Raw genomic sequence first — 21,632 nt, 5'->3', positions numbered from 1 at the left:
GCACCACGCCAGATCCACGAGGGGGCTCCATGCCCATTGATGTATCCTGGGGAGTGCAAAGCCACAGTCTCTCAAGTCTCTACAGTGGGTGGGTTGCCTACTGTACCATCCTGGGGAGTGCAAAGCCACAGTCTCTCAAGTCTCTACAGTGGGGGGCTTGCCCAATCTTCAACCCTGGGGAGTGAAAAGCCACAGTCTCTCAAGTCTCTACAGTGGGTGGTTTGCCCACTGTACCATCTTGGGGAGTGCAAAGCCACAGTCTCTCAAGTCTCTACAGTGGGTGGCTTGCCCACTGTTCAATCCTGGGGAGTGCAAAGCCACAGTCTCTCAAGTATATACAGTGGGTGGTTTGCCCACTGTACCATCCTGGGGAGTGCAAAGCCACAGTCTCTCAAGTCCCTACAGTGGGTGGCTTGCCCACTGTTCAATCCTGGGGAGTGCAAAGCCACAGTCTCTCAAGTCTCTACAGTGAGTGGTATGCCCACTGTACCATCCTGGGGAGTGCAAAGCCACAGTCTCTCAAGTCTCTACAGTGGGTGGCTTGCCCACTGTTCAATCCTGGGGAGTGCAAAGCCACAGTCTCTCAAGTCTATACAGTGGGTGGTTTGCCCACTGTACCATCCTGGGGAGTGCAAAGCCACAGTCTCTCAAGTCGTTAACAGTCTCCACTGGTTCTGGAGCGGGACTGGTGCCCAGAGTGCTTCATCCTGTTAAGGACAGACGGAGTGTATGCTGTTCTCCACTGGTTCTGGAGGGGGACTGGTGCCCAGAGTGCTTCATCCTGTTAAGGACAGACGGAGTGGATGCTGTTCTCCACTGCTTCTGGAGGGGGACTGGTGCCCAGAGTGCATCACTCTCCCCGTGACAGTCCCAGTTCCGTCACTGCCCCTGCCTCATATGGGCTAGCGGTGCTTGAGTTGGCGGTGCTTGCCCTGTTCAGCGGTGCTTGCCTTGCTCAGCGGTGCTTGACTTTGCTGTCTCTGACCTGTTCAGCGGTGCTTGCCCTGTTCAGCGGTGCTTGCCATGGTGGTCTTTGCCCTGTTCAGCGGTGCTTGCCCTGTTCAGCGGTGCTTGACTTTGCTGTCTCTGACCTGTTCAGCGGTGCTTGCCATGGCGATCTATGCCCTGTTCAGCGGTGCTTGCTCTGTTCAGCGGTGCTTGCCATGGCGGTCTTTGCCCTGTTCAGCGGTGCTTGCCCTGTTCAGCGGTGCTTGACTTTGCTGTCTCTGACCTGTTCAGCGGTGCTTGCCATGGCGGTCTTTGCCCTGTTCAGCAGTGCTTGCCATGGTGGTCTTTGCCCTGTTCAGTGGTGCTTGCCCTGTTCAGCGGTGCTTGCCATGGCGGTCTTTGCCCTGTTCAGCGGTGCTTGACTTTGCTGTCTCTGACCTGTTCAGCGGTGCTTGCCATGGCGGTCTATGCCCTGTTCAGCGGTGCTTGCTCTGTTCAGCGGCGCTTGCCATGGCGGTCTTTGCCCTGTTCAGCGGTGCTTGCCCTGTTCAGCAGTGCTTGACTTTGCTGTCTCTGACCTGTTCAGCGGTGCTTGCCATGGCGGTCTTTGCCCTGTTCAGCAGTGCTTGCCATGGTGGTCTTTGCCCTGTTCAGTGGTGCTTGCCCTGTTCAGCGGTGCTTGCCATGGCGGTCTTTGCCCTGTTCAGCGGTGCTTGACTTTGCTGTCTCTGACCTGTGCAGCGGTGTTTGCCATGGCGGTCCCTCATTGCCCAGCGGGGCTGTGGCTGGCGGGGCCCTCCTGGGCACTGACTCTGGCGGTGCCCTCCTGGCCACTGACAATGGGACTGCCCTCCTGGGCACTGACTCTGGCGGTGGCCTCCTGGCCACTGACGATGGGACTGCCCTCCTGGGCACTGACTCTGGTGGTGGCCTCCTGGCCACTGACGATGGGGCTGGCGGTGGCCTCCTGGGCAGCGGGGATGATGGCGGGCTTCTCCGCCGTGCTGCTCTTCCCAGACTTTGGAGACTTTTTCTGCCCCTTCCCCACCATGGGAGGAGTCACAGCTGAGTGGATAGTCCCCCCGGGACCCTTGTGAGCGGCTTTGCCGGCTGGAGTCTTCCCCCTATCCCGTCGGGCACTGTCCAACTTCTGATGCTTCACAGGGGGGGGGGGACTGGCTGTGCTGTGGCTCCGTATCACACTTGGCTGCCCTGGTGCCCGGTGCACTCCACATACCTCTAACAGGCACCACTGGTACCGGAGATTTTTTGGCTGAGGTGCTAGTACGGGACCTATGAATTGGAGGGGGGGGGTGGGAAAGAGGTTAAGGTTGCTCAGGAAAATTTGCTGACGAACACTGGGACGGGTAGCTGGAGGGGGTCTGGGAGTGGAGGAAGAGGAGGAGGTTGTAGGAGGTGTAACTTTTGTTGATTTGGGTGCAGGTGCATGTGCTGTAGGCTGTCGTGAGATGGATGGATGTTGGGTGGGTGTGTGCCCGCGTTTGTGTACTTTGGGAGGGGGCGTCACAGACACACTGGGAGAGGACACAGGCGACGTGTAAATGGCAGTGGGGGTGGTGAGTGCAGGTGAGGGGGGAGTGGTGGTGGGTGTGCCGGTGCGGGACCTAGTGGCTGTAGTGGTAGTGCATGCAGGTGAGAGTGTAGATGACACTGGGAGGGAGGAGGGAGACGACGAGGAGGGGGACACAGTGGAGGCAGTGGAAGTTGGTGTGGCTGTATGTGTGTGATGCTTGCGTGAGTGCCTGTGGGATGTGTGGTGCTTATGTTTGCCTGAGCGTCCCTTGTGTGTTGACGTGTGTGCAGGCTGGTCTGATGGTGTGCTTGGGATAGGCTGGGGTACAGGGGATTGGGTCTGGGTTAGAGGCAGTTGGAGGGGGGAGGCTAGAGACAGGGACAATGGCTGCCATCAGTGCTGAGGCCAGAGATTGCAGGGTTCGATGAAAGGCAGCCTGACCAGAATGAATGCCCTCCAGGAATGCATTACTGTGTTGCAACTCCCTTTCTACACCCTGGATGGCATTCACAATAGTAGACTGCCCAACAGTGAGTGACCTGAGGAGGTCAATGGCCTCCTCACTGAGGGCAGCAGAGGTGACAGGGGCAGGGGCTGAGGTGCCTGGGGCGAAGGTGATGCCCACCCTCCTGGGTGAGCGGGCACGGGGCGAAGGCTGAGGGGCTGCTGGGAGGGCGGTGCTGGTAGGGGGGGTGGCGGCTATACCTGTAGAAGTGGGGGGCACAGATTTTGCCGCCACCACAAGGGAGCTCCCTTCGGAGGACGAGTCCGTGTCGCTGGTTGCTGATCCTGTCCCCGCCGTGAAGCTCCCCTCGCCCTCCGTCCCTCTGGTGTTTTCAGAGTCCATGGTGTGGCCCTCCATGGCCATGTGGGATGCAACTCCCTTGTGCTCCGGTGCCACTGTACCTCCGCTTGATGATGCTGATGCACAAAAGAACAGGGAGAGCACAAAAAGGTGGGGGGAACGACAGAAGAAAGACAGGTTGAGTGCATGGCTTACCGCTACCGTTGGCGGACACTACAGACACAGCAGCCCCCTGCACTACGCCGCACTGTTGGGCTCTACAGATGCAGTTCCTGGGATATGGCCTACATGGCTATGGTGGACATCAGCACACATAGATGACACAGTGGCATGGATACCTGCACTTGTCACTCTACAGTGGCCTGCATTACAGAGGGACCTAGCCTACGGAACTCGCCCTGGCCTAGGGGAACCCCCAGCCCTCCTCCCCCACCCAGACACCTTCACTGCGCGCAAAGTCCGCAGAATGATGTTGTACTCACCCCCTTGTGTCTGCTGTGATGCCCTCAAGCGCCCATCCAACTCCGGGTAGGCCACCGCCAGGATCCGGAACATCAGGGGGGTCATGGTGCGACGGGCACCCCTCCCACGTTGGGAGGCCATCCCCCGCTGAGCCTCTGCCGTCTTCTTGCTCCAGCGGAGAATGTCCTCCCATCTTTTACGGCAGTGGGTGCTCCGTCTCTGGTGGACCCCCAGGGTTCGGACATCCTTGGCGATGGCACGCCAAATATCCTTCTTCTGGTGGGCGCTGACCTACATGACATGTACAGGGGGAGAAGAGAAGTCATTACCAACTGCACCGTCGAAGTGAGTGGCCCACATCCCTACCCTTGCCATGTGGCACATGCATTCACAGTCCTTCATGCTCGCAGAACTCTGCCCCCTTCCTTCTTACAACCAGCCCTCTCCACCCAGGCATAGCCCATACAACTTGCTCCCTGTGTACTCACCTGTTGCTCTGGAGGACCGTAGAGTAGCGTGTACTGGGGTAGGACCCCGTCCACGAGCTTTTCCAACTCCTGTGCAGTGAAGGCAGGGGCCCTTTCCCCAGACGCACGTGCCATTGTCTCTTCCAGACTGAGGTCACAGCAGCACTTGCAGTGTAGGTCCTCTCCTGTCGAAGATCATGTATCGAGTGATTAAACAGATAGAAAATGGCGGTGACGTCCGCGGCGGTGCGTATCATCACCGCCGGCGCACTTCATCATTGGCTCCTGGGACCCATGGGGTCCAATGTTAACCAATGCAGCATTGCGCCGCGGTCTTTGACCGCCTACCGCAACGATGTACAACGCCAGCGCAGTTACCTCACATCCCATTGTCCCAGTTTAGAGGTCAGGCAGCCGCCATTTCAGGGGCCCACATGGCTTCATTTTCAACTGCGTCACACATACCTAGGCCTGGACTCAACACACATACAGACAACTTTTTGGATTATGTTTCGTGTTCTGTGTAGCTGTGGGTACATACCTCTGAGTTGCTTGACTCTGTGGTCGCTGTTGTCCTTCCTAGGCACCGTCAGCTGGGACATGTGAGGAGATGGCGGAATCCTCCGGTGTACCGACCGCTGGTGGACCTGTTGACAATGGAGGCATTTAATCATCACCTACAGGTTTGACCGTGCCACAATCCAGGAACTGTGTACCTAGTTGGAGCCTGACCTGATGTCAGCTATCCGCCATCCCACAGGGATCCCCCCTCAAGTGCAGGTGCTATCAGTGCTCCATTTCCTAGCAAGTGGGTCTTTTCAAACAACAGCGGCCATGGCATCAGGGATGTCCCGGCCTATGTTTTCCAATGTGTTGTCTAGAGGGTTGTCTGCCCTGCTGAAACACATGAGGAGCTACATGGGGTGGTGTAGGTGATGTGTGGGGTGGTGTATATGATGATGAGTGTGGTGATGTGTAGTGGTGTGTGGTGTTTTGTGCGTGGATGTTGTGTGGGTGATGGTGTTGTGTGCCTCTGTGTGGTGGGGTTGTCTATGCTGTGTAGTCTCTCTGGCCTTCGTCAATAATTTTTGGTCGTAGGGGTTTGTGGGTGATGTGGGTGTGTGTTTTATATTGTGTTGGGTGTGTGGGAGTGGTGTTTGTATGTGTATCAGGTGTTGAATTGTCCAATGTGGCGGTGTTTTGGAGATGTGTGTGTATTTTGAGCGCGGCGGTGTGTACCGCCAATGGAATACCACGGTTGAAAGACCGCCGCGTGGATTCGTGGGTCGTGATAGCATGGGCGTGTTTCTGTTGGCGTGACGGTGGAGGATTTGTTTTCGCCAGTTTATCACTGACCTTTGGTGTGGCGGACTTGTGTGGGTGTCTGAATTTCGGCGGATTCCGAGATGTGGGTCATAATAGCTGTGGCGGATTTCCGCGGCCGCAGCGGTGTATTGGCGGTCTTCTGCACGGTGGTAAGCGACTTTTACCGCCAATGTTGTAATGACCCCCTTTGTTCCTCTAACCACTATAACATCAAAAAACATGTATTAATGGCATAATCCTTAAATTAAATTGCATTGTACTGTGAAGTTCTGGGGATCCTATATTAGCACAACATATTTTATTTGTATGATAATTATCATCCTTATAGGGTTCAATAATTTTCAGAATTACAATATTATTTGTTTTCCATTAATGCTTTACCTTTTTCCAAAAAATTTCCATAAAATATGAAAAGCTTTATGACAAAGATAATACTAACTTACACTAATAGTAATTTTTTGAGTACCACACTTTCGATATCACTTTCTCTTTACATGGCTGTTATCAAAATAATCAACTGTGTGCACATACCCAGATGAGGCCAAATTGTGCAATGCCAGTGTTAACATTATAAATGTGCCTGGCACTGCACACATTCACCATTGGCACACTACCAATCTGAAGTGTGTCACAAAATTCACAACCCACAAAGCTCAAGTGGAGCATTAGGAATGACATTTGTATCTCCTTTAATTTATCCAATGGCAATAACCCTAATTGTAATGTGATTACAATGTGTCAAACAAAATCTACACCATTGCGATCACTCATCCAATAATACACCAGCACTTAAAAGAATAAAAAGACATGCGTCACGCCTGGCTCAAATGCATTTAAAAATATGATAGGTTACAAAGGTGTCACTCCACAAGAATACCATGTGTAACATGGTGTGATTGAACAATCATGCAAACCTGGACGACACAAGTAACGTTCAAAAAAATGATCCATTGTACAGATTAAGGGATGTTACTTTATAATCAAGGAAACTCTGGCAACTTTCAGTTGGCAACAATTTAAAAATACCACGAGAGGGCCAGATGTACAAACCACTCTATCAGTTGCAGATGCTCCAATTCGAAGCAGCTCCTATCTATTTTGGGTGGAAGTTTATGCAATGTGTGCAGAGGTCGCCACACACGTACGGATTTGTTTTAGTAGTGTATGCAGGAAGAGCCAGAGGGTGTGGCAGGAAAATAGGGAATACTTGAAAAACAATGCACAGAGCCATCTCGAACGTCCCTATGTTTGACAAGAGCCTTGTGATCATGTTATCCACATAACATAGGCATATGAGTGCTAAACATGTTCTCTATGCACTACAGCTATTAACCATGTTCCCACAAGTTAATTAAGCTCTTGTGTTCCCTCTCTGTCATCAGACTATTGACTCCTAGCCCTGCCATTCAGCAAGAGATTGCATGCAACCAGAAATTTGCAGAGAGAGACTTAAGACAGAGACTGGTATTGGCTGGGGTAGATGCAGTGGCAAAATGCTTACAAAGCGCCACCAAACATATTCACAGGATGCGCCTGGTGATGGATAGCACATAGTCCAGACACCACTGAAAAGACAACACAGAACACATGGATCCATGGACCCAGGATCTGCTCAAGGACATCATCACCTCTAATTGGTGCACATATTTGGCAGCGTGCACATGTGCTGCACGTGGAACAATAGGATTCAGTTACAGGAGAGCATCTTTCTCGTGAATTTACTCCCCGTGCGCAATCATTCGAAAATATACCTATCAGGACAATCCAATAGCATGGTCTAGGCTTCTATCAGTTCAATGAATACTGGGCATCAGGCCCAGCTTTAGCACTGAGGGCGCCCTGTGCAACAGCCTTTTTTGGCACACCCAGCCCATGACCACCTCCTCAGATTCCCTCACTACCACCCGGCACATGTGCCCCTCATCTCTCCATAGCCTCCCTTTCACACACATTCATTTGTTTTAGAAGCTTTGTAAAGGCTGGCTTTACTAATCCACTCAGCTATCCACATAAAATATAGTGCTGTTCTTTGCAGCAGGCATGTTAACCCTCTATGCTAGCAAGAAAATTAATCACAAGAGGTATCTTGATATTTTAATCGCTTCATGAAGAGGGGACGCACAAGAAACTTTTCGGGAGGTGCTTTTAAATCACAAGTTTCTAAGTTATTGCTAAACACAGCGCCCCCCTGAGGTCAGCGCCCCCCAATCCAGGTCAGCACCCGGTGCGGCCCCACCGCTCGCACCGCCCTTAAGCCAGCCCTGCTGGGCATAATAGATTTTGTGTCACTTACATTGTGATAATGTACCAGACGAAAAGTACTTGTCTATGTAGACACTTTTTTTGGTCCTTATCATGATATATGTATGTATATTGCATGTATGTAGCACGAACTTGGTCAAAGGATAACTACAGATCTGTACTTACGTATTTATTGTTGCATTTCTTTCTATATTTAGCTAATTGTTATTATTTTGTTAAATATCTGCTACACTCTGCAGGGCCTGAAAGCACTTTTAAAAGTAATGGGAGTCTCAACTTGGCTAAACTATGGAGAGGACTTTATTTTATGATACTGTAGAACCTGTGCACCAAGTGTTTACATAGAGACCCCCACTTGCGGAGTACCTGTCAGTACAGGGACATTCGATTTGCTGTAGCCAGGATGTATAACTCACATTCAGACAATAGGCGGAAAAACAGGCTGCTAGAACTGCATTGGGCATGATGATGCATTAGTCAAGCCTTGACAACATCGTAGTGAAGAGGTCTTCAAACTGTTTGATGCCGGGACCCTCTCTCAAAACCTCTTAAGCATAAGGACCCCCTCCTGAAAAAGTATTCTAGAAGCTGGTACTCGTCATCATCGACAATCATAAATATCCTCAATTCCCACTGCAAATAATTTTTACGGTGAGGAAATAATGTGAAACAGTGTTTAGCAAACCAAAGGTCAGTGAGTGTGGGGGCGTGGTCAAGGGGGTGGCTAAATCAAAGGTCGTCATTTATGAGGAATTGGCATGGGGCAGTGCCGCAAGTTTTCTTGCTACACTGCCCTACCCCAGTATAAAAGGGCAGAAATTGACTATTTTTATGAAATACAGTGCATTCATGTCCTTCCCCCTGTGCTGGAGCACAAATTGCTGCCTAGTGTAAAATTAGGCAGGATTGTTTTTGTGCAGGAAGGGGCACCTTCCTGAGCAAAAACATCCTGAGAGGTACTTTCCTCTTTCCATGTGTGCAGCAGAATGCAACACACATGGAAAGAGGAAAAAATTTGGAGAAATTAAAACATTTCTCCTCATTATGCCTGAGTAAGGTTTTCGCACTGCTCCAGTTTACGTGATTTTGTAAATCTAGGGGAACGTCAAAATCCATGGGTGTTGTCTGGGATCACCCACAACAACTCCCATGAGCCTCAGTAAAAGTGATGCTCTGGCGGCGCAAGCCTCTCCTAAATATGCCCCAAAATATTCTTTAAGTTTTTTTAGGTCTTTCACTGTCAGGTAGCTACACATAAAATAACAGGCAGCTTAAAAGAAAAATAAATAAAAGAAAGTGGTTACTCATTGGGAAAGGCACTGTAGTGCATTATGAAACCTCTATTAGTCAATACACTGCAGAGGTCTGTGTGTAACCAGACAGCCACAGAATTAAATCTTGGTTGGTGCAGTGCAGAATAGTGAAGTGTATGTTTAGTGCCAAGAGGTCACAGCCCGTGTCAGAAAGCCCTGTGAATATGTAAGTCATTATTTTATATTTGCATTACACACTGTATAAAATAGCTCACAACAAAATGCACAAAAAAGGTTTAAGATAAAATGGTGTTTCCAAAATGTAGATTTAAGTAATACCAGACCATATGTAATAAAAAATTCCAACAGCTGTCCCTTCAACACCTCCTCAGGGGTAGTAAGCACTATGGCCCATATTTATACTTTTTGACGCAAAACTGCGCTAACGCAGTTTTGCGTCAAAAAAATTAGCGCCGGCTAACGCCATTCTGAAGCGCCATGCGGGCGCCGTATTTATTGAATTACGTTAGCCGGCGTTAGCTGCCGGCGCCGTCTGGTGTGCGTTAAAAAAAACGACGTACACCAGGCAGCACCGGCGTAGGGGAAAATGGAGCTTGGGCGTCAAGAAATGGGGCAAGTCAGGTTGAGGCAATTTTTGCGCCTCAACCCGATTTGCGCCATTTTTTTTTCACTCCCAACCCCCATAGAAATTACTCCTGTCTTAGCAAAGACAGGAGTCATGCCCCCCTTGCCCAATGGCCATGCCCAGGGGACTTCTGTCCTCTGGGCATGGTCATTGGGCATAGTGGCATGTAGGGGGGCACAAATCAGGCCCCCCTATGCCACAAAAAAAAATAAAAAAAATACTTACCTGAACTTACCTTAATGTCCCTGGGATGGGTCCCTCCAGCCTTGGGTGTCCTCCTGGGGTGGGCAAGGGTGACAGGGGGGGTCCCTGGGGGCATGGGAGGGCACCTCTGGGCTCCTTCAGAGCCCACAGGTCCCTTAACGCCTGCCTTTTGCAGGCGCTAAAAAACGGCGCAAAAGCGGCCGTACGTCATTTTTTTTTACCCGCCCACTCCCGGGCGTGATTTTTGCCCGGGAGTATAAATCCGACGCACATGCCTCGGAGTCGATTTTTTAGACGGGAACGCCTACCTTGCATCTCATTAACGCAAAGTAGGTGTCCACGCTAAAAAATGACGCTAACTCCATGGACTTTGGCGCTAGGCGCGTCTAACGCCAAAGTATAAATATGGAGTTAGTTTTGTGTCGAAATTGCGCCAAAAAAAACGACGCAATTCCGGCGCAAATGGAGTATAAATATGCCCCTATGTATATACAATTAAAAGCACACACCTCACAGCCCAGTTGTTAACTCTTTGCACCACCACTCAAAAAGAACAAATCTTTGTCATGTAGATGTAGTGTAATTCAGTGTGCCAGCTGCAGTAAAAGAGATGTGTCCATGAGAGCCACAGGTAAAGGAAAGCATACTTGATTACTCTGGGCCTTATTCACAAAGGTAAACTCACACTTTGTGTAAGTTTACGATTGTTTGCTATTCACAAAGGTACTTTACGAGCGGTATCCTTACCACTGCCGAGCCTGGGACAGTCGTATTTTTTTTTGCATGTGCGAAGACTACACAGTTGTAAAGATAGTACTCATAAAATGCCTTTGTAAATGGCAAAGAATCATAAATATACAGAGAAGTGTACACTTACATTTGTGAATGAGGTCCCTGATTTACCTGAATAACAGAAGTTAAATGGGGCTTAATCTGTCTCCAAGTCTGTCACATACATTTGGTGCTCTGGTCATACGCGTTGGATAAGAACACGCGTATACATATCTGTCCAGAAGGAAACAGTGGATCTGCAACCACAGAAGCCACCTGAAGGATCCATGATTCATGTAAAGCAAGTACATTAAGCTACTCTGCAGAGTGTGGAGGCTCCGGTGACTGCTACCTACAAATGACTCATGCTGTTTGCACAGCGACGCTAAGGGACTGCACTATCCGGCCTGGGATTTGTACTGGGGGTGCACATTCCTACATGTAGACATGAGTACAGGGGTCAGATATGGAATTCGTGCTTTCCAGTAAAGCACACGTTTCATGTAGGTATGTCAAGAGATACATCACTGGACCCCTTGCTCATTACATTAGTATTTCGGGCAAAGAGAGATCGTCATCTTTTATTAAATCTGGCTGTAAACCAAAAAGCTAAGATTTTACATCCCAGCCCCTCCACGATGTGACCGAACTCTAGTCGAAACATATGAGCGGCATCTCTCACATAAGCATGAGAATCACACCAGCGAAACACCTTTGAGTGCTTGTATGTGGGCTTCTGTTCCTGTTAATCACTCGCGGCAAACATCCCTCTGTAAGGCATCAAATCCGGCGCGAAACCCAATCTGAATGTTGAAGCTGGCAATTCGGATGGAAACACGTGGGGGCGTCTCCGAAACAATGCAAACGGATCTGTGGTTTATTTGGAAGCGAAAGCAAACCGCTCAATTGTTTTAATGGTAAATCGTATGATCTGCCTTCACGACATTTGCAAACAACAGAAAGTTTCAGTAAAAAATAGGAAGGACATTAAATAGCACATGTAGTGAGACTGAAATGAATTTACCTTTCAGAAAGTGGAACCTAGGAGAGTGCACAGCAAAGATCTAGTAAATGGGGTAGTCAAATTAAGTGCTTCTAAAAATGGTCACCCAGGGCGACTGACTGATTTGACAATCAATAGAATTTTCAGTCAATTACCCTACAGCTCATCAACGATGGCTACTTCCGCATTCAGTATCACAAAGCTAGGAATGTAAGGAACAGAGATGTGTAACTTTGACTGCGTGAAAACATCAAACCAATCGTGCCCGGTGGAGGATTTGTGAGGTGGTGTATCCACTGGTCCTGTTCCACTTCCAAGGAGGCAATACCCTTCTAAGTGGGCAACCACAGGGGCAGACAAACTCCCATTCTGCACAGCCGTAGTCCAGAAGCGCTCCACCTGTTGACAAGTCACAGCTTACTGACTCCACTTGATGCTATCAAGGGGCAAACGCCCAGCAAACCAACTAAGAGTCCTGCACTCTGTCTGTAGGGATGAATCAGTGTGTGGTGCTCGGATGATCATCAGTCGGTACTTTGCATGTACTTACCTCAGAGTCTTTAAAACCTGATAAGCCTATCAGAAGTAGATTTACATCGCGGTATGTTATCTCGGGGGCGTCTTCATTTCGCAGGCAAGTTGGTAAGTATCATTTACAGGTCACCACGCTCTCTCTCGTTCTCTCTCGCTCCTTCTCTGTAAATTGATTTAGTTTAATTCAGTTGTAGTTTAATTTAAATGGCATTTAATTTTAATTGTTATTTAATTTAAATTATTTTATCTAATATAATTAAATTGTAACAACCCATCTCTGAACCCTAAAATTACTTTGTTACCCCTAATAACTATTCATCCCTGAACCCCAACTACCTATCCCTGAAACCTAAAAACTCCTCACTAAGCACCCTTTAACCATAAAACCACATATCCATATGTTAAAATTGAATATTTTCAAAATAATACTATGAAATCTTAATAAAACTAACTATTATTCTTACTTTTTTTATTTCAATCTACTTCACATTTTATTTACCTTACAATAATGGTAAAACATATTTTAACTATTACATATAAAATAAACAAAATGAAATTAATTTAAAACACAGTTACACATTTAGAATACTAATCCTTGCCATTATGTTCATGTTTCTTTGCTTTACAAAGCGCAAACTATCAGCCCACTGGGGCATTTTGGCACCAAAAACGCTTATGCTCTGTCTACCCACAAGTATCTTTATAAAGAGGAAAACGGACAGATCCTAGGCCCCGGACTATAGCACCGGGGTGGGGGAGAGTGGGGGGGGGGGGGGGGGAGGAGGATTCGTGGGCAGGGCCGGACCATAATAATCTTTGCCTCTTCCCCGCCAAATGACCGAGGCAGCTGACAAAGTATAGTGGTGCAGGAGTTCAAAAGGTGAATGAACAATGAAACGCCTTTAAATTTTATTTTTATCGTTTTGCATTTGGTGCATGTTCCAAAACAGGTTAACTGTCAGGCTGTGTCTTCTGATAAATTGCTGATTGTTCCTTAAACAGTGAGTGTTCTTTGAGTGCAAAGGGACTGGATTTTGTAAAGTGAACTGTGACAATGTCTCTGGGGTACAGATGTGACCACTGGAAATATGTGACAGAGGAGGTCTAAATTATTTGGCAATGTGCATTAAATTATGTGACAAGAAAACACAAGTTATGGAGTCTAAAGCGACATATTTTGTGATAGTATCACTTATTGTTTTTTTTTTTTTTAACATTAGCACTGTCCGAGAAACGGTTTCACTTTATTTGTACTGGTTCCACAACCACATACAGCTGTAACTAAATGAAAGGGAAACAGTCAACCCTTGTGAAGGATCTTCCACTGCACAGCAGCACACGTTGCAGATTTTTTGGTACGTTTTGAGCCAAATTGCATCATTCAAATGGCCTTGCTTACTGGGAGCGCAAAAAAATACTGTAGGATGTCAATTTGTTTTTAATTCATAAAATGGTAATTAGCTGTAAATTACCTGTACAAATATTTCAACATATAACATGGGTATGAAAGCACAAATGAAGCACATTTTAGGGCTTATTTAAAAGCCCCTAGCACCACATTAGCGCCGCCATCGCATTTTTTTTTTTACATTAAGGTAGTGCTACAGTGGCTTTTCTGCCGCGCCATATTTACAAAATGGCATAATGCATGCATTGCGCCTCTATGTAACCCCTTGCGCTACATTATGCCTGCGCCAGGCATAATGTATGCAAGAGGGGCATTCTGGCACTAGGAGGCTTGCAAAAATAGCCAAGTGATATTTAAAAGCAGGCGTTAAAATGACACCCCCGTAGTAACCTATGGGCCTCTTTGCACTTTGCTGCACTTGGGTCAATCTTTTTGACGCTAGTGTAGCAAAGCACCACAAAAGCAACAAAAATATTGATACTGTGGTGCTCACAAACGTCATGGTATGCTGTTTTAAAAATATGACGCAACCATGGTGTCGTTAGGTGTGAGTAAGGGGGCGCAAGAAAAGTGGTGCACTATAGCTGATGCACCAAGTTTTCTTAAATATGGGCCTTTGTTTTATAATTCTGAATTGTGATGGAAACAAAGATCAAAACAAATCCTGGTGATGCACAGATAATACATTTTGTATTTTACTGCACATTTGGATAGCGCTTATTACCCCTATCTGTGGCACTTATGTGCTTACCTACACGGCAGAAAGCTACACCAAATAGGGTGGTGTGTAGTTGGAAGGGTTTTATCTTTGCTTGTGATCAGTTGTTTCTTTTTTGTTCATGATGACCCTCAAGGTGTGGTTATTTTTGTTATGACACATTCTAGTGTGGTGGGTGATGATGTGTTAGAGATACAGGTGCACAGTTTATGGTTTTTCAGTACACTGGCAGCTTTTAACAGCTCTGCAGGCCACTTTACAGTATTCTTATGATTACAGTCTGCCTAGCTGGTTACTGAACTAGGAATCTGACATTTTGGGGCAGATTTACTTAAATTTAACACAACACAATGGAAGATGCTGTGCTGCATTGTGTGGAATGCAGACATCAGAAATGTACCATATTTACAAATATATGGCACATTTCTGCCATTTCTTAGTGCTGGGGCACTATGTGCAGCCTAGTGTCAATGGAGGCACACCCTGTGTCACAGGCAGGATTGTTTTTGGGCAGGAAGGGACACCTTCCAGCACAAAAACAATCTTTATAAGCATATTTCACTTTCTCTGTGTGCTGCAGAATGCTGCAGACAGAATGAGGAAAGCAACACGGAGAAATAAATCATTTTTCCCCATTAAGCCTCACCAGAGAAGGCATAGCATTTTGACACATTCCCAGGTATATACCATGGGTGGATGCATGGGAAGTCTCATGCATGCCCATGATACACCGTGGTAACACAAGGCAGCGATATGCACTGCCTTCCATTACTTTGTATTTACTAAACTACACAAAGCCATGAAAAGTGGCTTTACATGGCTTAGGAAATACCAAAAATGATTTTACGTCGGGCTGTGCCACAAAAGTAATGCAACTCCATACAAAATCTTAGTAAGTGAATACTATTTGGTAAACATTTAGGGTAGCATTTTTATTGTGAGGGGTGTGAGAATGTTGGGTGTTAAGAACTTAATGGATTCCCACAGGTTCTGGAATTTTCCTTCATAAAAATATGAAGAAAATCAGTGATTTAGCCAAAGCTTGGTGTTTGCAGGGCATTCTGGGTATATAAAGATACACACACAAAGAACACTATCCCAGGCTACCCTAGGTAGCTTGTTTTTAGTAATGTCTGAGCTTGGCATTTTTACCTGGGTGCTGACCGAAGCCTGGCTTAAATACCACAGCTACTCACACAGCCAGCATTGGTCAATTTGCAAGGCAAAATCTTGATCTTTCCTCGTGTCTTAAGGGCCTTGAGGAGCCTTTTCCTTCATGGGCTATAGCCCAGTCACACAAATGGGGTCCTATTGTTATCAAGAGAAGTGTAGGAATGCTATAGGGTAGGACATTTGTGGATTCATTATCGCAGTCTGCTTTCACTTTTGTTTTGCTGTATGACGTCAGTGAGCACAGTGTGCTGAGCAATACAGCAACAAAAAAAAATCAAACTTAGGATTTGTGGCAAGCATTTCCCTCCCATGCCAGCTTTGATGTTATAAAAGAAAATGTTTCTGGTGTTTTTATCAGAAGCATTTCCTTTCCCAGTACTGCCGAAGACACGTTAAAGTACACTATACATTGAAAGTAGCATGATGGATGTCTACGGGTTGTCGTCTGGCCTGAAGCAGTCAAAATCTGCTAAAACCATGCAGCCTCATGTCCTGTCCAACATGAATTGACAACAAGATGGAGGGATGTGATGGCTACATTGCGCTAAATTCTTTGTTCCGTGATCACAGAGGATTTCTCCTGTTCTGGGAGGCCCCCTGGATGGCTTGCTTCTGGGCTTGGGGAGCAGCAAAAAGCACAGTGGTCAAAGAAAGGTAGCAGGTGCTGGTAATAGCCACACACAGCCAAGAGAAAGTTTTAGTTGCCATATATGTCTTTGAAGAAGTTGGCTAGAGAGAGAATAAAAAATATTGAGAAATACAGGGACATAGAAGAGGAGATAGAGAGAAGACGTTCTAAAAAGGGAGAGAAGATTGAGAGAAATTAAGGAAAGCAAATAAAAAGACAAAAGAGAACAGGAGAGACAGGAATGGGAAGATAGATGCAGCCAAAGCAAACAGAAAAAGGATAGAGGGGAAAAGGTTGAGAGAGGCAGCAGAGATTGGAAGGTTGGGAAAGAATAGAGAAAGTAAGAATGAGCCTAAAGGAGCAAAGTGGGAGCTAGGTACATATAGAGAAATCGTGATTGGAGATTTTAAGTGAATTTATAGCTTATCATGCTATGGATAATACATCTGGCCCAGCTATGATGATTTCCTGATGAAGAATGTTCCTGGTACGACATTCTCCAACAAAATAATTTTGAGTGTGGAGGCTCAACATCCACCACCGGAGGTAAGATGTGTGGGAGGGAGATTCTGAGCTGATGCCACCTTATTTTTTAATTTTTTAAAAGAACTCAATAAGCTTAGCATTGCTCAAAACTTGAACATTTTTGAAAATATACAATGTTGAGTCAGACTACTTTACACTCTTCTACTTTAAATTAGATAACCTATCTAATTAAATGTTGGATTGTAAAAAGTTGTATGAGTGTGCTTTAATGTGTACCTTAAAAAATCCACATATTGACACCAGAATATTGATGACACAGAATATCAAGGACAGAATATTGAAATCCAAAATATTAACAGGTAAGTTAGTATAGTTTTTCTATACCTTACTCCACATATGTGTACCTACACAATATATATATCATTAAAGGTATGAAACTGTGGAGTTAGGAATAGTAAATCTATACTTCCCTATGTGCACTTACCCTTCAATAGCCTGTCCTCCATAGCCTTGTGCCACGATATTCTCAGGGTTTAGAGCACAGATTTAATGTTAGGTCATAGCTGAGGGCCATACCGCCCTAAATATATACCTCTGGCTACAGTCCTGCCTATGCCTCCTAATTCTCCTAATTCTCAAAAAGATCGAGTTCATCACTGAGTGAATTTTGAAGCAAGTTTCAATTCTGAGTGGCTGGATCAAAAAAGGCACATACATCAATTGTCTGACGGCGGAACTTAGGGATCCTTAGATTCCAGTGAAAAGCTGATCTTAAAGTGTAGCAGGAAGGTTCTACTTGAAAAGGGATCTATAGAGAGAAAATATGGAATACTTCACAAGTTTGTGTGATATTCTTGCTGATGGGGCCATGCTAATCCTCTCTGCATCACTCTAAATTTAGTATGTGCTCCCCTGAAGCTAGATTGCTAGCTTTTTAAAGAATATATACATACATATTTAAATACATACATAAATATGTATATATTTAAATATGTATGCACTCAAAACACTCACATATAAATATATGCATGTATATTGACATGTATTAAGTCAAAATTAAGTGACATAGAAATTAACGAAGTAAAGGACTTAAAGTGTACCTCGTACCGGTAATGTGATGATTCTGTAACAAATATCATACATTCTCATACCTAAAAGAACAGACTGGAGGCATGTTGGCCATTCAGAGTTTGAGCTATATTCCTAAGCTCGTATTATGCATTGTGCCCCAGGGGTGCAACACAAGTGCATCCGCTTGGTGCGCCCTCAGGGCACTAAGGTATTACAGAAGGAGTTGCAAATGCTTACGTGGCCTCTTTTGTTATACTGATAGCACACGCACATGTAGTGCCAGAGGTATCTCCACAAGGGACTCCCTCATTTGCATGGAGACATGGACCCTTTGTCTCTGCACCCGTGTCCTATTTCTTATAGAAAAGCAAACAGGCCCTTAAGAGGCGAACTGACAGAGTTCCACAAAAATGTGGTGCACTCTCATTGAGCCCATGGAGGGCAGCCCTCTGGACGGGGAAAGAGGGTCCCACGGACCCCTCCAGATATCCCACTGTAAGCGAGTGCAGTCACTCACTGCACTCGCCTGCAAGTGGACCTTTGTCAGTTCTTTAGAGTGCAGGCAGCTGCTGCTTACGCTGTGAAGAACGGAGTGGCTTGTAAGCAGCCACTCCATATTTCACTGAATTATATTTTGTGGCTGCCCTAAGGGGAAGAGTATGGATTGAAATAGGATGCACTGTTCCAGTTGGTGCCCAGTGCATCTGCTCACAGGTGTGCTGTGGTGCAAATTGCCCATTACCTTATATAGACCCTGGTGTTAATGGCGGCCACTTCTGGAGTTGATGGTCTTCCATTGCACCATGCATCTGGGATAGGAACAGCTAAAAGAAAGTCCTCTCTCTATTTTACTCATGTCTATTTCTCTGTCTCAACCTTTAACGTATTATTCACTATTGTTTGACATCTCGTGGACTGAGCTAGAAGAAAACGGGTAATAAAAGACAAAGTTGTTTCAAACAGTGGCCCCTAAAATCATTTCAATGTCACTTGTTAAATGTTGACAACAGGGTGTGAATAATTGTTTGGTTGATAGTGATCGTACCTAGGGGTGTGCAGAATTACTTTTGCGTGCGCTGAGGTGTGTGAAATGACAGCTTCCTCTCTTTATGGTATTTGTAGAGTTTCATGTTTTTTCCAATTATGGCAACTAAAGTCTTTTGACCACCACTTGGGCGAGTTTCGCTAATAAACACCGCAGACAAATTGTTCTGCGTAAATAGGTGCGTTAAAAAAAAAATATTCATTATATATATAGATATATATGTGTGTTTGCATATATATATATATATATATATATATATATTACATAAATAGGAGCGTTTAAAAAAATCTTCACTATATATATAGATATATATATATATATATATGTGTGTTTGTATATCTATCTAGAAAGTGTTATGTATGTCTCACATTTGCAAATATGGTCATGAGTGTAACTCTGTTTCAGGAAATACTGATTTTGTTCCTTCTTTGCATAGGCTTATCTACATTCGTTTTAGGGGCTTTGCTCCATTTTACCCATCTTTCATGAACAAAGGGAAATTATATTGATGGTGAAGCATCACCAGCTGTCTGGAAATAGGTTGCAACTATAGGGCAAATGGAGTTTTCAAAAAAAGGATGAAGTGCCTACGAAATTATAGCGCTAAAAGCTGTATCGTGAGTTTTTTTTTTACAAATCCTTCCAATGGTTTTGACAAAAAAACTTCTCAACCATTTCTCACACCCAATTTGCGCATCTACATTTTGCGCCAACAAAGGTTAGAATGAGTATGTACAGTGGGTGTGAAAAAATACACAATCTCCTCCCTGCTTCATGAGGGATAAAAAAGAAAACAAAATCTACAGTTACAACCACGTGCCTTGTCTGCCTGAGAAAGTAGGGATTTTTAGTGAATTCTCTAACAGATGGACATGTTTACAAATTATTGAGGAAACCCTTGAATGCCCCCAAGCCTTTTGAAAACCTCAGTTCTGCTGTCATATTTGTGAATGATCAGAGAATCCCCAACGTTTATCGAGTGCTCTATACATCAGCTACACCTGTGTGCATACATTACAAAGCCTTCAGTGGCCCCTCGAACTCCACTATGAGCAAGTGCATCTTTCTATTTAATTATTTGCATGCCAATAAACAAATCTGTTCCATCTTTTATGTACTATGATATGCCAATATAAATATTCAGTGTCGATTCTTATAAACAATGTGTCAGTTTGATCCCCGACAGTGTGTTTATTGAAACAATTCATAATGGCATTTCATCATTCTATCTTGGCCGAAATCTCCCAGGGTGCATAGGCTCGTTCTACCCCGCCCAGCTAGCTGCAGCAGGATGGAGATGCTCTTCAGAAGTGAGCACTTCTCTCATTACTAAACTCTTGAGAAATGGAGGGATATTGACTCCAGCTGGACCGCTCCATATCTGCTGCAGCTGCAGGAGGCGTGCTCTGAAACTTGTTTATCCAGGGAGAATAGGCTTGGATTAGAACACGGTTTTCAGGCATGAATAGACGTGGAGATATGATGGAGAAGCAGCTGCACCATCAATTAGTCGGTTTCATGAATCATTATGAAGACTGACATTTGGTTTAATTAACAGTTAAACACTTGTAGGAAATTATGCAGCGGAAACGTAATGCATGCACACTTGAATAACAAGGAATCATGTCGAGCCGAAGTAGACGTGTTTTGTCAGTGGGTCCCACACTTTCTTTCTCACACTCTCTCTCGCCCTCCTAGGTTTCTCTCTGTCAATCTCAATCACCCTATCTGCCGTACTTCACTCTCCATGTAGCTCTCTATCGTTTTTCTGATTCCCACCTTCTTGTTCTGTTTCTATCTCTCCCCCTCCCTTTCTCTCCCCCTCGTTGTCTTATTCCTTCGTTATCTCCCACTCTCTCTTTCACTCCCTCATCTTTTCTCCCTCCCTCTTTCTCATACTCTCTTTGACTTTCTCTCTTTCCTTCTCCCTCCCCATCTCTCTTTGTCTCCCCTTTGTGCCCCCCTCTGTCCTTCACTTGAACTTACTCTTCTGTCTTCTTTGTTTCCCTCAATTTCTCTCTGCCTCTCACTTTCTTTAACTTTACCTCTCACATTTTTTTAAGACAATTCATTCTCAACATATAGCCACACATTAAAGTAAAAGGAAAAAAAACATTTAGTGCTGCATTCATTATTTAGGGGCATATTTATACCCCATTTGTGCTGAATTTGCATCATTTTTGTTTACGCACATTTGGCACAGAACAAACTACATATGTATATTTTGACGTTAGACCCGTCTAACTTCAAAATATTGGAGTTTGCACCATTGTTTAGATGCATGAACCTACCTTGCGTCAATGAGATGCAAGGTAGGCGTTCCCAACTAAAAAATGGTGCTATCCCCAGAGCCCCATATTTATCCCCCATGCTAAAATGACACACGGTGGGAAAGGACTAAATAATGGTGCACAGCTTGCTTTGCACCATTATTTAGTGCCTGGGTCTGACCAGGAGTTAAGGGACCTGTGGACCCATTTCCATGGTTAAACACCATGGAATCGGTCCACAGTTGCCCTCCTCAAGCCCCAGGGGGGGACCCCATCCCAGGTAAGTAGGGTAAGTATAGGTAAGTCATTTTTTTTAAATTAAAGTGCCATTGGGGACCCAACTTTGGGCCCACATGTACGGCACAGGGTGCAATTGCCATGCCCTGGGGACACTGGTCCCCTGTGCTAGCCATAGGGGTGGTGGGCATGACTCCTGTCTTTTTTAAGACAGGAGTCATGTGGTATGGATGGCTTTGCGTCAGAAAATGACGCTAGACTGGTTAGAGTCATCTTTTTTACTCTAACCTGCCTAACATCATTTTTTGGTGCAAATCCCCCTTCTCCCATACCGCCAACTCCTCTACCTAGCTTCATTTTTATTTTATGCTAGCTCACCCT

The 21,632-nt window shown here is 45.7% G+C and overlaps 1 non-coding gene across 1 annotated transcript; it reads right to left on the bottom strand.

Moving 5' to 3' along the window:
- Positions 1 to 17,445: 17,445 nt before the first annotated feature.
- Positions 17,446 to 17,547, bottom strand: LOC138270427 (U6 spliceosomal RNA). Its single transcript, XR_011200252.1, has one exon. It is a non-coding gene; the product is annotated as a U6 spliceosomal RNA (small nuclear RNA).
- Between the last annotated feature and the right edge of the window lie 4,085 nt (positions 17,548 to 21,632).

The sequence above is a fragment of the Pleurodeles waltl genome, chromosome 2_1 (genome assembly GCF_031143425.1).
Source record: "Pleurodeles waltl isolate 20211129_DDA chromosome 2_1, aPleWal1.hap1.20221129, whole genome shotgun sequence".
NCBI classification, from domain to species: domain Eukaryota; kingdom Metazoa; phylum Chordata; class Amphibia; order Caudata; family Salamandridae; genus Pleurodeles; species Pleurodeles waltl.
Note: the sequence above shows the minus strand (reverse complement) of the source record. Positions and strands in the feature narration are given on the sequence as shown.